The 16,166-nt window shown below is 39.1% G+C and overlaps 1 protein-coding gene and 1 long non-coding RNA gene across 6 annotated transcripts in view; one reads left to right on the top strand and one right to left on the bottom strand.

Moving 5' to 3' along the window:
• The window catches only part of BACH2 (BTB domain and CNC homolog 2), a 413,528-nt gene that overhangs the window by 244,203 nt on the left and 153,159 nt on the right, over positions 1–16,166 (top strand). The gene's annotated exons all lie outside the window — the stretch shown is intronic.
• Positions 12,542–14,679, bottom strand: LOC103103897 (uncharacterized). The gene is made up of 3 exons (XR_008916620.1): positions 14,515–14,679; positions 13,161–13,293; positions 12,542–12,736 (listed from the first exon to the last, which is right to left on the bottom strand). It is a non-coding gene; the product is annotated as an uncharacterized LOC103103897 (long non-coding RNA).

The raw sequence follows: 16,166 nt of genomic DNA, 5'->3' as shown, positions 1-16,166 counted from the left end.
TGAATGTAGGCTTAACTCTCAATTATTTACATTCCTGGAAAGGAGCAGTGACATGGATAATCCAGAATAAATTGTTTGACTTTGGAATTCACCATTGGGTATATTAATTGGATTGTTTTCATAATTATACTTTGGGCACAAAATTAGCTTGCATTCCCTGAACACACAGTAATAACCCAGGTGGCCTAGAACAGAAGTGTCATACATGACCCACAACACTCCCTAGGACAGCTTAAACGAGACTAAAATGTAATTGGGAAATATTTAACATAATAAATAAAAATACAATAAAACAGAGATAATATTGTGTTTTAAAACTAATTCAGTATGCAATTAGAGTTTAGTGTCCCCTGTTCCTGAGTTTGATAGTGCTGTTCCAGAAGAGCACTGAGTAATAAAAAGGAGGGCAAGTTGACAGAGTGTGAGTGGGAAATCATGGGAAGAAGCCTGGATTTGAAAATAGAGAAACTGGGTTTGAATACGGGCCCTGCACATAGCATCCATATGACATCAAGTAAATTGTTTTCTGCCTCAGAGGCTCTTCTGCAAAATTAGGGGCTTAAAATTAAGTGACCTCCAGGGTCCCTTCCATCTCTGTATTTTTTAATCTTTGATTAGAGGACTAAAACCCGTGCATCATATAATCTGCCCTCAAATGAGTAATCGGAAGTCAACTGAATAATTGACCCAAATGAGTAGAGATGATATTCTTTCCTAAGTGAGTGGCTGAGTTTGGGAAGGTTGCCAACAGTGAATTGACATTCTGAGTCAGATATCAAGACATATCTGACCTGAATGAGAGGTTGGGTGCCAAGGACTTCTGCCCATTAGCCATGTGTTCAAGGGTATTCTTTCCAGGGGCTTGTGAGGTAGCAGGCTGCTTCCAATCCCAGCAGTACCTGTACGAATTTAGAAATGATTCACTTCCAACATGGACATTACCAGTAGCCTTTCCTTTGGGCACCATAGTGTCACACTATTTTTTTAAGACCCTGACCTTCTGTTAGTGTCAACTCTCAGAAATATGGTATGGGCTAGGCATTTGGGGTTAAGTGGCTTGCCTAGGGTTACACAGTGAGGAAGTGTCTGAATCTGGATTTGAACCCAGGACCTCCCATCTCCAGGCCACTGTCCACTGAGCCACCTAGCTGACCCTGTTTTTTTTAATATGCACCACTTTAATAGGTGTCCACATGAACATGTAAAATTGTTACCAACAGTGAAGTCTATTCAAATCTAAGAAATGTCTATTGACTAATAATATTAACTGAACTTTTAAAATATTACCAGACACTATGCTGAGCCCTAGGAGTTCACAGGAAGGCAGCAAACAGTGCTTGCTCTAAAGGAGCTCACAGTCTAATGGGAGGCAATGGCATGCAAACAACCAGGTGCAAACAAGATGCGTGAGGGCAGCTAGGTGACTCAGTGGACAGAAAGCCCAGGCCCAGAGACAGAAAGTCCTGGACTCAAATCTGGTCTTAGACACTTCCTAGCTGTGTGTCCCTGGGCAAGTCACTTAACCCCCACTGCCTAACTCTTACTGCTCTTCTGCCTTGGAACCAATATGAAGTATTGATTCTAAAATAGAAAGTAAATGTTTTTTTTTTTAAAGATATATGCAGAACAACTTGGACATAATAGTGGGAAAGGACGAGCATTAAGGGGAATTGGAAAAAAGCTTCTTGTAGAATACAAGATTTTAGCTGGAACTTGAAAGAAGTCACAGAAGCCAGGAGGCAAAGGAAGAGAGTACTCCGAGCATGGTGAAAATACTGGAGCCCAGAGATGGAGTGTCCTATGCAAGAAACAGCAAATGCCAAGGAGAAAAAATGGTTCATGCAACCAATGTTACAAAGTTAAAATGGGCAGGCCTTGACAACAGACTCAGTATGGTCAGAGTTGAGGAAATAAGGATGACATTTAGATTGGAAGCCTGGGTGACCAGGAAGATGGTTAAATGCAGTTGCATAAAAATGACATCTGAGTAAACTCTACTTTTTCTAGCCATTTTGTCCACCAGAAATCTCTATTGTCACACTTCCTAACTTCCCCCATATGGTGTTTTTGGTGTTTGGTGACCTTCAAAGCACTGTTGAATGCTAAGGGGTCTACTGATTAATCAAAGATATGTTGAATTATCTTTCATATGATTTTAGGGTTAATTTTTTTTTGTAGAGCCCTGATTTTAAAGTCAGAGAATCCAATTCAAAGCCTGACTCTGCCATTTGCTATTCATATCCTCAGGCAAGTAACTTTTACCCCCTGGACCTCAGTTTCTTTAATTATAATATTACTGAGTTGGATTAGAAAGCTTCTAGGGGCCTTTCCAGGTCTAAAAATTTGATCCCTCAATTCAGTTATCAGTGATCTTTATAAGGCAGGTTTTCAATGATGAGTCCAGAGATTCCCCTACCGAGAAGTTTGTGGATAGACTTCTGGGAATCTATGAACTTGATTGGTTAAAAAAAAAATACATCTTATTCTACATTTTTATTATTTACTAAACTCACTGAAAATAGTATTATCTTTAATCATGAATTTTTAAAATCCTCTGAATGGATCTATAGTCTTCACCTGACCTGGGTTCATGACGCCAAAAAAGGTGAAGAACCTGATACAGGAAAACAGAATTTTTGAGAAACCAGAATATCCTATTTCCCATTATGCCAATTAAGTTTATTTCAAGCAAGATAACATTTCTAAATTGCTTAGCACAGTGACTGACACATAGTAGACTCTTTATACACCCCTTCCCCCCATTATAGTTGTTTCCAGAACATTAGGTGGGCTCCTCTTGTCTTTCAGATGTCATAACAAGATTAGAGTGGGACCTATCCCTTCAGCACCACGATATGGACAGCTTTTTTTCTTCTCATCTTTTTCTACTCTCCAAACAAGTTTCTCTTCCATTTCCTTTTACATGGTCCTTTCTACTTGAGATTCCTAATACACACGACTTTTGCCATCCTAAAACGACATCTGCTTTTCAGTCAGAAGGATCTATCTCCTACCTCCTCTTACCTCCTCCTCTCTCCCTTCTTTCACCTCTCTGTCTCTGTCTCTCTGTCTCTGTATCTCTCTGTATATCTCTCTCTCTCTCTCTCTCTCTCTCTCTCTCTCTCTCTCTCTCTCTCTCTCTCTCTCTCTCTCTCTCTCTCTCTCTCTCTCTCTCTCTCCTCTCTCCTTCCTCTCCTTCTCACCCTGTACTGCTGGGTCCTACCTTTTATTTTGAACGCAGTCGTTGCCTAAAGCTTTTGTGAAGCAGATTGAGAAAGAGTACTTGGAAAAAACCAATCAGATAAAAAATACAGAGATTCTCAAGGGAAATATATGAGAAAGTTGTGTACATGTTTGTGATACCTGAACACTTCTATCACTGTTGTCCATAATATTGAGTATGATGCTGGTGAAAGAGATGCTTTGATGATGTAGACTGATGCTATTTGGAAGGATTTACAGCTCCTTTTCCTGCTTTTATTTCAGTGTTCACATGATCAAACAGATCAGTTTGCATTCTTCCTACAAGATGCTGTTAGGTGTGTTGATATAGTCCATCAAAATTGTTAATCCTGTTGGTTCTGGTTGTTATTTGGAAATGCTGAATTTTTTTCTCTCCAGAGGATAAGTTGCTAATGCAAATGATGGCCTCTTTTACTTATCATCTTTAGCCTTTATGTGTTAGTTCAAGTGAACTGAGACAGTCCATTCAGCTCAGTAGCAGAATATGTCATTCAATCCCCAAGACTGTTCGTTGGAATGTTTATTACATTGTACCCAAATTTCCCATTACATTAACAACTAATACTTTTCCTATAACTACAAGAAGACACTGAAAGATTGTTGGCTTTGTAGTTGGCATTGAAATTAACTTTCTCTAACCTAAACTAGTGAAAACTAAAATTCTCCTCACCACATTAAAGTTTTGCTTTCGCTACTGTTTAATCCCTCCCTCCCTTGTCACAGCATAGTCATTCTGAGTCTGATTTGGGGGCGGTGTGGTTGTATCTCAGCCATGTATGACCCACTTTTTCATAATACTTAACAACCCATGTTTTTACAACACAAACCAGAAGTTCTGACGATACTGGACTATCACCCCAATTTTTTTTCCTTGTTCATTTCATCAAAGCTACATAAGCCACAAGACTGGGAGAAACTAGTGGTCCTGTGAGGCTTTGTGTTAATTACCAGTGGATGACAGGACATTTCCTCTAGTTTCTGGATAATGAGCCAGTACAGGTAAAGATGAGATGATGCCTTTTGTGTCTTAATTATTTTTGTGGAAATAACTTTTAAACTTTAACCATAAGCTGTCCATGTTTCTTGTGATTTGCAGGGGGTTCTGAGGCACAGGCATTTTAATTGGAATTTCCAAAGCCTAATAACTTTTTGAGAAAATGAGATGATGAACAAAAATAGGCTATCATCTCTAAATTGTGCCTCAAGGGAGAAAAAACTCAGAAGAATTCATTTTTTAAAAAGTCTGATCTGTTCTCATGATGGTCTTCTCTAAAAATAGTCAATTCACTTAGTGGTACACTTGTTAAACTGATGATTGTGTTGTAGGGAAGTGTATGGAAGGCAAACAGATAGGTCAGATACAAAAGGAGTTAGCAAATGGATTCTATTCTTAAGTTTTGAGCACTGTTATGCAAAAAGAAACAAAAGATAATGTGAAGAAGGTTCACATCAATGGTATTGGCTTAAGATTTGGGGTTGAAGGGATACTACTTAATTGAAAACTTTTGGGGGATATTGAGCTATTTCTAATTCTATTTTATGAATTCAAAGGATTTTTTTTTTGGTATCATGTTTTTCTAGACTGATTCAGATGTGTTTTCTTACCCAATATATGAGAAAGTGTTCCTGAGCTACATTCATGTCAGTCTTTGGCATCTCAGGGTGTCAAATGAAAATGTCTATCCGTGATCAGAGAGCATGGCATTTGATCGATTCGAGATCATATGTAACTTGTCCAGTCTAACTGGAACCCACTTGTCTATGTATAAAATGCCAAGGAAAATGTCTACAGATAGGCCTGTCTATATTGTTTTCCTTGTGTCTCCTGCTGCCTACAGTTGAGAATAAAAGCATGCTCGCACACACAAAGTGGGAAAATGTCATGCATTTGCTTCAGTGCCTCTTTGCGTCCCTCTTTAGGATGCACCAAGGGCTGGGTTTTTTTACATTCGTGAACTTGTGCAGTTGGTGGAGAAAAGTGTGGGTGGCCCAGAAAAGTAATGGTTAGAATAAGATTTTCCATTTATTGCCCTTTGTGCACAGCTAAAAATAAGATTCATACAACTCAGAATATGTGGCGCAAGCACAACCATTCTCTTAGTTCTGATGACAGACTTGCCCACATCTTTGCATCTGTCTGGTAAGTAGCACTTTGGGAAAGAAATGTGTCTTTGTTTAAATCACGAAAGCCAGCCAGATTGTTGCACTGTTTGTCTGCATGTGATAGTTTATCAGCATTTTCCCCTTCTTGGGTGGGATTAAGGGAGGGAGGACATATAGCTCCTGAATAAACAAATTGTGTCGATGGAAAGATGAAGGCAAGCAGAGACTATTTGGTTATCTATAAGCTGCAAAAAGCACAGATTGGCTGAGGACATTTTTGCAAGGTATGGTTTGAAATACCAAACCGGCATGTCTACCTTTCTGCCTTTTGTTAGAAATCTGTTCCTTATAAACTCGAGGAGCAGCTGTAAAAGGCTCCTGTAGTGTGGCACTGCCCGTTGAAATGAAAAACTACCCCTGCTTCCAGGAAGGTGGCTGCCAGGACCCGGGAGCCGGGGGATGCTAACTCAGGCTCATCTCGGGTCCTCAGATACTCACGGGCCAGCTAACGGAGGTAAAGCCTACCTTCCCAAACTGCTAAAGCTACTGTAACCACATGAAGTGAGAGCTTGTCAGTTTGTGGCCAGAAGAAACACTCAAGAGAAGCCATGTCGGTGTTCACAGGGAAATTTAGAATTCTCTGCTTCCAGCACCGGTGCTGTCCCTCCTTCTGCAAGCTGAGGAGCTGTGGCATTTCCAAAGAATGAGAGAATCTGCGTATGTTGCAAGCCTTTCAGTTTGATGTAATTTGTGAAATGGATGAGTCAAGCAGCAATCATTCGGGAGCATGTTGACGAAGTCTCTGGAACTAGCCGCACAGAGACTGCAAGACTCATTTCTCTTTTAAGTGTGTGAACCACTTTGAGTTAGAACCCAGGTACTTGATACGGCATCGGAGTCTTGGAGGGATTTTCCCCTCTTTGCTTTGGGGACTGAACATCGGTCATTTTGAAAATTAAGAATTGGCCTCGCAGAGAGGCCAGGTGGGCAAAGTTAAAAAAAAAAATCAGTCTTAAGAGTCAGCATGGGAAAGGGAACAGGGGGCACCATGGAGGCATTTACAGTGCATTTGTGCCACAGTCTATCAGTACTGTCTGTGGGATATTTTTATTATGCTATATAGAGAACCATTAAATTAGCACAATGTGAGCCCACCTTTCTTTTTCAGCTTAGCACTGTGTTGAACGTATTCAGTTATTTTTACCTTCTCACTTGTACTTCTTTTTATTTAAACATGGATATTTCAATTCTAACATCTGTGCATGTTAATTGTAGTACCTGCTGGTATACATTATGAAAGAGAGAGAGCTAATGTTGTAATCAAGTAAGGTTTTAAATGTTTCAGGTGGGAATGGGCAAAACTTCAGGAGCAATTAGCTTCCATAGAGGTACAATTCCCCACAGAAAATATTACATCTGTTATAATTACAGATACTGCTCCCTACTCTAACTGACCAGATGTTGACAAGTAGGAAACATTTGCTGTCACTTTTTTGCAGATTATCTCTGTACCATTCACTCAGCACCTACTATGTGCAAGATGCCACTCTGAGCACTGGGGGAGATAGATAGAATTAAGACTAGCTGAATCTATCTTCAGTTTAAGCAAGGATATAATATGCATAAATATGCAGTTACTTTGGACAAAATAAATGTTAAGACTCAAGAGAGTTAATAAAGTACCATGTGAGGACTAAGAAAGGAAAAGGCATATGAGAAGCAATGTGGGAGAGTAGAAAGAGCAGGTGAACGAGAGTTCAAGAATCTGGATTCAGATCCTCAACCCACTACTTATTATCTCTGTGACCTTGGACAAGTCATTTATTCTCTCTGGGTTTTGGCTTTCTTACCTGCTAAATGAGAAGATTGATCTAAATCACATCTTTCTCACCTTTTTTGTTTCATAGACTCCTTAGACAATTCAGTAAAGTCAATGGACCCCTTGTCAGAATTTTTTTTTAATATTTAACACGAAACCAGTTGAAATAGTCATAAAATACATTTTTAAAAGCTAAGTGACTCAGTGGACTGAGAGCATTTGGAGATCCTGGGTTCAAATCTGGACTCACATATTTCCTAGCTGTGTGACCCTGGGCAAGTCAATTAACCCCCAGTGCCTAGCCCTTACTGACCGCTCTACTGCCTTGGAACCAACAAACCATATAGATTTTAAGACGGAAGGTGAGGATTTAAAAAAAGGATCAAGGAACCCAGTTTAAGAACGTTTGGTCTAAATAATCTCTAAGAAGGCTTCAAATTCTTTATCTCTGATATGCTTTCCAGTTTGGTAGATATCAGAGGGAGTCTGTTAACTACAGTAACCTTAAACTGTGCCTTGAAGAATAGGTGAGATTTCAACAGACAGAGATGGGGAGATGGCATCCCAAGGACAGGGAATGGTGAAATTACTCCTCCCTACCCTCCTAGCAGAATGATTCTGTCTTCCAAGCAAAAAAGTTCATTTCATCATAATAAACAGGTTAAGCCCTCAGTCATCCAAAGGGATTGGAAGTTTGCTTTTGGAACTTTGATTTTGAATAGAACAATCACCAGACTCAGTGGCTCAATTCCATTCAAGCCAACAGACACAGAAAATGCCTACTGTATATAAGACAATGTGCTACTTTTTTTTATTCAAAGTTATTTCATTTTCTCAATTACAGGAAATAATAATTTTCAATATACATTTTCCAAAATGATAAGATTATAAGATAACCAAGTTCCCTCCTCCCATTCATGCAAAACACACTTCCATATTGATCATTGTTGTAAGAACACATACTCTTACAACACCAAAACCACAAAGTAAAACCATAAATATGCTGATGTGGAAGATAGTATGCTTTGATCTGCATCCATCTGACACCAACAGTTCTTTCTTTGGAGATGGATAGCATTCCTCATCATAAGTCCTTCAGAATCGTCCCAGATCATTGCATTGCTGTGAGTAGCCAAGTTTTCGTAGTTGATCATTGTACAATATTGCTGTTCATGTATACAGTGTTCTCCCGGTTCCGCTTGTTTCACTCTGCATCGGTTCCCACAGATCTTTCAAGATTTTTCTAAAATCATTTTGCTTATTATTTGTTATAGCACAATAGTATTCCATCACCACCATGTACCACAATCTGTAAAGCCATTCCCCGACCTATGGACATCCCCTCAGTTTTCAATTCTTTGCCATTACAAAAAGAGCTGTTATAAATATTTTTGCACTAGTAGGTCCTTTGCAATGTGCTCCTCTTCACTTGCTGCATGACCTGGAGAATATCCCTCAACTCTCTTGAAATGCTCTTTCTTTAGTGGTCATTAAAACAGCTTCTGTATCTCATCTAAGCCTCAGTAGGGAATTGGTGAGAAATAATAATAACATTATTCTAAAAGATCAAATTGAATGCAAATATTAAATGATTGTGATAAGTGCCTCTCAATGTTATAATTTATTATAAGACAAAAATAAGACTTGGGAATCACATATAAAATTTGGGTTTACTATTTCGCTACAGTATATGACATGAAATTTTTGACAATAACATTGTTGCCATTTCTTCTGATTTCTTTATCAATCTGTCAAATAGTTGCTATTTTCCAGGCCATCCATGTCAACAGAATCTTTTTTATTAAAATCAGATGATTTTCACTCATTTTAGATAATGCTGCCCTCACTTTCCCTGTTTATAAACACAAAGGGTTAAATGGTTATCCTCATTACCAAGCGTGCAGACATCCATTCCAGTTACCTTGAAGACTTCCTGGCAATACATGCAGCTCCAAAACCCCACAAGAATTCTCTTCGAGTGCAGAAAAACTGACTCATTGCACTTTGCCACAGACTGGAGTTACTGTGAAAAATCATAGGCTGCAGAAGGTGATAAATTGGACTGTGACTGTAATTCCCTCCCTCCCCTTCCTAAGGAATGATTGAGGTTTTGAAACACACACCCCTGATATGTATGTGCTGATTCCAGCATTACCATTGATTTTAACCTATGTCTTTCATGTGCCGTTTGAGGCTACTGGCCAGTCGTGGCTCATTATTACTTTAGTTGAATAATGCAAAGCATTAGCAATGGAGATTTACTCTAATGATGTATTTTAAGTGCATGTCCGCACTGCTGGTTTAATGTACTCAGTCATGGAATGCCTTTAGAGTTTATTGCTAATGGATGAATCTTCAGGAAAATCAGAATTTTCAATAAGATTGACATTTGGAGTGAGAAATATAAATCTAATGAGAGCATTTCAGCCGAGGTTTGTAATTAGGGATGAATGAAGTAAATTTGTACACGCACTCAACAGAAGGGCACAATAGAAGGTGAAATTGCACACTCTGCAGTGAATGAGGGATGAAAGCCCATGTATCAGTGTCACGGCATGACAGTGTAGAGTATAAATGATACTGTCACTGAGTGCTGCAGAAGGTATCAAGGGAATTCCACTCCAGTAAATTACATTACTTAGACAGACCTGAAGGCATTGTGTCTGAATGAGTGGAGGAAAGAAAAGGTTGTCAGCACAAAGCAGAAGATATTACAGTACAACTGGCTGCAGGGTTAGGAATCAGTGGTTTCCATCATGCTTTGCTTTCTTCCTTCTCTCTCTCTCTCTCTCTCTCTCTCTCTCTCTCTCTCTCTCTCTCTCTCTCTCTCTCTCTCTCTCTCTCTCATGTTCACTGTTGCTAATTAGTTTACAGAACGTACAAACCCTATACATGGAAAAGCAAAAGATATCTCTTCTTTTTGATGACTTTGGATCCTAATGAGGTTGAATGTTGATTTTGAAAACAAGTTAGTTGGGTTTTTCCCCCTCTGGTTATTTGTTGTGGGGTGATGCCAGGTATTAAAATACAAGCTTTCTTTTATTCTTGACTCCTGATGTGAAGGACCAACTAGGAGGATTTCATCACCATCCAGAGAGGTTTTTGTTGAGGAAACCTTGTCTTAACAAGAACATCAACTACTTCTGTCCTTTTCCCATCACTCATTCTCTCCCATAACCCCTCTTTCCCAAGGGAAAGTGAATTGAACCAGCACTTAGCATTTAATTTTGTGCTTGGAGGACTGCAAATTCTCTATTTTGCCCCTTACTCAGCATTTGACTCATTGTGGGTGGCTTGAGCGGGAGGAGGTCACCCAAGAATCATTTGCGTCTTTTTTTCCTCAACAGTGAAAGTGAGGGAAAAGCCTTATTTGTTGTATCTTTACAGGAAGTGTATGTGATATAAGGGGGGGAGTACTGCTGCTTGAGTCTGGGACAAGGTATGCCAGTGAGTTTCTCCATTCTGGCTTTAGCTTGTTTGCTGAAAAAGATGAAAGAGGGCTTTAAAAGACGCTTGAGGGTCAGCCCTTCACCAAAGAGCAAGCAAACACCTTCTTCCTGGCAGCACAGGTACTCTGTGCTTCTGATGACACTTCTAAAATAATATCACTTTGGGCTTTCTTAAGTAGGTTTTATATGCTAAAGTCAACATCACTTGCAAACCCAGGAAAGAAGGCAAAGGGGAATATACTTGGTTTTACCTCCTTGGTAGTCCAGGACAAACATGAGGCATTTATGATGTAAAATCCTAAATGGCAAGGTTTTGAGCAGCCTGTCTGGCTAGGATAGGAGATTCAGATGGATAATAACACTACCTTGCTCTTTGTGGGTTTTAAAAGCACTTTTACAGGTATTAGTGGAATCAGGATCATTTTATATTGGTTGTTTTTTAACCATAATTATACCTGGTTGAGTAAAGTAAAATGAATACAACAAAATTAAAAGGTACACTTAACTTGGGAATCAGGTTTGAGAATAGATAATAGGAACCATTATTAGTAACCAAGTTAGTAAGTATTGCTCGCTCCTGTCTATGCCTCCTACCCCTGGCCATCTCTCAAAAATTGCTGTGTATAAGGTTTTTAGCTTCTACATGCTAAATAGGTTTATTTTAATGGCATTATCAGAAAAAATAAAGCTCTGCCTTTGGGCAGCAGGAATTAAAGTAGAATGTTTCCCCTTCCCCCACCAACTAGAGAGGAAAAACAGGTATATTTTGTCATGGAGTAGAAGTTATAAATGCATAATTTATATACATAAATATATTAAATAAGTACCAACTTGTTATTAAATATACAATATATAAATTGTCTTTATATATACAATATACATTGTCTTAGGATTGATTGCAATAGGGTTTAAGTGACTTGCTTAAGGCCATACAGCTAGGAGGTGTCTGAGCCCTGATTTGAACCCAGGTCCTACTGGCCAGTCTGTCCTTCTACTGTGCTACCCAGCTACCTTTGCATTGTTTTTGATTTTTTTGTCTAAATTGTTTGTTGCCCATAAATTACAGAAAGTTACCTATATTTTTGGTTTGCTTGATCAGGCCATGTGAAATGTGTCTTTTTTTTCTTCCTGAGCTTTTTGATGTTGCTGTTTTTTCAAACCATGTCCTTGACTTCCTCTGTATTCAGTTTTCATGATAGGGAGTTTAGCAAATCTAAAATGGAGCTGGTGCAGAGCACATTCTACACACTTGGTCATACAGTGCAGGCACCTTCCTCCATTCTATACAGATTGCTTTGTTCCTGCCTATCTACCAAATGGTCTGGCTGTGTTCTTTTTCTTTTCTTGGAGTGGGAAGAGCCCTTGGAGGGGGGAAAAAGTCTGAAAAGAATTGTGAATATTTGCCTAGAAATTATTCATCTCTTTAGGAAATGTGAGCTTTGAGACCTGCCTGGATCTCCCCAGGTCACACCTTCCTCCCCACCCTACCCTGTAACTGGTTCAGTGATCACCAAGACTGCTTAAATTTTTATTTGAGATCAGGAAGTCACTATTCCCTAAGTAAAAATGCCTCAAGAAGAACCCTTGGTCTTTTGGTACCAAAGGATTCTCCTCTTCGATGATTTCAGAAAAATAATCTTAAAATGTCACATTAATTCCTAAGAGTGTGATACCTTCAAGTGTGCCATGGTGGAAACTTTTCCTCTAGACCTTGATTTCCTTACTAGATCTTATCCCATTAACTTTTGCTCTTCGTTCACATTTATCATTTCAATGTTACTTCACCGACAACTGCTGCCTCAGATTGACCATTTGCATGGAGTTCCCAATGATAGAGTAAAAGAGACTTTTGTTCTGACTTGATGGGGGGGTGGGAGGGGGGGTGAAGCAAACCAACAGTCCTAGCCCCAGAACCAGAGTTCTTATAAAGACATGTTCAAATGAACAATAAGGCCATTTATTCACATATGACATAAGGATATAAGAATTTAAACAATAAGATCTCTTATAAAATTCAAGAAAATACACACCACAATAATTGTGAAGTTCTCTGTTATAAAGCCCAGTCTCATGGAAGGCAGATTTACATGGGCTTCAGAAATCCATTAACTTCTAAGGCACTCTTTAAAAAAAAAAGAAGAAGAAGAAGAAGAAAGCAAGCAAGCAAAACACTTGTCTCACTATATAACATTAAAGCAATTTCCATTCTAGGGAGAGCTTAAAATGCATTCATTTGGGTAAAATACATAAAATACATGCACTGTAATTTACCAAAATACTGTACTTTAAGAAATGCATTTTTCCCCATCCCCCAACACTTGAAACATGAAATCATTTCTGTCAAGATCATTCTCTTACAAATTAATATTTCTTCAGTAAGGGATAAAGAAAGTTCTCCCAAACCATTTAAGTTTAGTTTCTGCTTCTTTTCAGGTTGAAGCTTTATAGATTGATATAGCTCTCTGTAAGATGCTATGACATTTCTGGGGAAATCATCTTGAAAGGAGATTTTTAACTGAGCTTTGTTTTTTAAGTCAAGATCTCACCTGTTTCTCTTGAACCCATAAGAATGATCCGGTGTGCTATGGCAGAAAAATTCAAAGATTTCTTTGTCATCTTATGCCAGGGTCTCAGGTGACACTTCTGTTTTGCTGTTGTGCTAAAGATTGAAATATGACCCTTCAGGAAAAAAAGAAAAAATTGTGTGGCTGTTAGGTGACAATGATGTGCCTTAGAGTTTATTTATTGAAAGTGTCTTAGAGTTTATCTATTGAATTTTCAATTATTTTGGAAACCTGCATTAAGAAAGCCTTGCCCAAATCATGCTTCTCTCTCTCTCTCTCTCTCTCTCTCTCTCTCTCTCTCTCTCTCTCTCTCTCTCTCTCTCTCTCTCTCTCTCTCTCTCTCTCTCTCTCTCTCTCTCTCTCTCTCTTCTCTCTTTCTTCCCAGAAAAGATTGCCTACTGATAATTGCTTTCCTTAAGTGTCTGATAATATGCCAGGAATGAGAGCATTCTGTGTTAGGTCATCTTTAATTATGCATGTACCACCTGTCATCTCTAAATCAGTGCAAGATTAGCTTCTTGTGAAGTCAGTTTGGGGAGGGTCAGAGGGGAGCTGAGGTGATCTCCTTTAGAAACAACAGAAATAGACAGTGGTAAACAGTGCTCAAAGTTTGTGAGTTGTTTTTGTTTTTAATTTTCTAAAGCGTCTCATTTCCATTGTTCTTGGGCACCAATAAGCTGTTGGCATATCTGAAAAATAGTTGAAATATTGCCCATCCAGCAAAGATGAATTACTGCAAAAAAGAATGGTTGTCCATCTGTTGCATTTCCTCCCTCCTCTTCTTCCTCCTCCCTCCGCCTCCTTCCCATCATTGTACATGAGCCAGGGAAAGCCTCAGAAACATTTTTATGAGCTGTACAAGAACAGGAAATATGTGAAATGATGGTTAGATTTCATGTATCTGAGGGTTTTTTTTTAGTTAGCTTTTTTTAGACGAACAAACGTGGGTTGGAAATAATGGCTGTTACTCTCTGTTGGCTTTTGGTAGTTTTATTCTCAGTTTTTGGGGTTATTTGGGACTTTCTGGTGGGATGTTTAGGTTCTTTACCAAAGTTGCCCTCTTCCCTTTTATCCTTTGACAGCAGGGATTTATGAAATAGTGTGACTTTCGGTACACCTGTCAGAGGTCTAAAGTTGTTTTTCATAGTGGCTTTGATGTTGTAGTTACTTCCATGATGGTATACTAAAATATTCCATGTTAGACGTGAACTCAGAAAGAACCACAGTTCTGGTTTCACCTTAGAAACCTATTACCTTTGTGAACCCGGACAAGTCACATTAGTTTTCTGAGCCTCCATTTCCTAATCACCAAACCGAGCATGATAATAGTACCTACCTCACATGGTGTTGTAAGGATAAAATGAGATAATGAATGTAATCCATTCTAATCATTACTATTATTATTATCAGGGTCAGATTGCATGGCTCAGTTGAGTGGCAGAACTGGAAGAAAATGGAATGAAGAAAACAAGTTACATGAGGATACAGTGAATATTAGCCTGGTGATGCTGAAGGAAAAGCGATAGCCTGGGGTTTGAACCTCCATATTAGGTGCTTATGACCTGTGGAGTGTCTCCATGGGCTTTGGTTTTCTCACCTGTGAAAAGGGTTTGGACCAGGTGAGCCCTTAATGCCCCTTCTAGCCCCACTTCTGTCCCCCATGGTGGTGTCTCCCACTAAGATCATGGAGTTGCTGCCATGGAATCTGTAGGGCGTCACTTCACTTACCTGAAATTCTGGCTCTCTAGGATTTTTGAGAACAAGGTTTCCACTGAGGAAACAAGCTTTCAGATTGCTAGAAAGTCTCTCAAACACTGTTATAGAGAAGCACTGAGCAGAACAAGTGGCGTTTGGTGTGGCAGGTCAGCTGATAACGGGTTGAAAACCTGCTGACCGCTGCTACCCATATTCCACCGCAGCACCCAAGCCCAGACTGCATCTCTGGATGACTCATTTTATCCATATCAGTGCCCTGGATGCTGTTTTGGTTTTGTTTGACATGAACTGACTCCAGGGTAGAGCTCAAATGTCTCTAAGAGAGCAGTGGTGTAGAGACAGAGATGTCAGAGATGTTTCTGGTGACAAAATGCTCACCTTAGTGACTTGACTTTAATTTTAATTTTAATCAAAAGGTCTTGAGGTGCTTTGTTATCAAATAATAATATTAGTAACTAGTATTTAAATAGTTCATTAAGGTTTGGCAAGCACCTTACAAATATTGCCTCATTTTTATCTTCACAACTACCCTCAGAGATTGATGCTGATATTATCATCCCCATTTTACAGATGAGGAAATCAAAGCAGACTGAGGTTAAATCATTTGCCAAGGATCCCACAGCTGAGTGTCTGAGACTGGACTTGAACTCTGATCTCCATCTGCTGTACTGCCTAGTTACCTCAGAGAAGTGTGGTGTGGCCACCCTAGTGAGATCTAGAATCAGATCCCTTTCCAAACCTTGGGCAGCTTTGTCAGCTAATCCCTCCCCTGTAAAGTGGCGGTGATAATGTTCACTTTACCTATTGTATAATGTGGTCTTGACAAAAGTGCTTTATAAAAACTAATCCAATAAATGGGATTTATTATCCGCCTGAAGGGCACATTGTTGTTGTTGTTGTTGTTGTTGTTGTTGTTGTTGTTGTTGTTGTTGTTGTTGTTGTTGTTGTTGTTGTTGTTGTTGTTGTTGTTGTTGTTGTTGTTGTTGTTGATTGAGGTGTGTCAGACTCTTCCTGACCCTGGTGAGGTTTTCTTTGCAAAGATACTGAAATGGTTTCCCAATCCCTTCTCCTGGTTTCCCACTTAGTAGATGCTTGATAAGCATTTATTGAATTAAAATATAGAAGCCATTTTAAAACAATTTCAAATAAGTAATCCTGTTTTTCAACTCTATAAAACAATAAATCACCAAGAAGCCCCCAGTCTTCCTTCACTGGTAGTAGAAACTTCTCACTCCAATAAAATCACAGATCCAGTTTAAAAAACAACAACAA

Source organism: Monodelphis domestica, chromosome 2, assembly GCF_027887165.1.
Source record: "Monodelphis domestica isolate mMonDom1 chromosome 2, mMonDom1.pri, whole genome shotgun sequence".
NCBI classification, from domain to species: Eukaryota; Metazoa; Chordata; class Mammalia; order Didelphimorphia; family Didelphidae; genus Monodelphis; species Monodelphis domestica.
The sequence above is the reverse complement of the archived record's forward strand: the minus strand, read 5'-3'. Positions and strand labels throughout refer to the sequence as shown.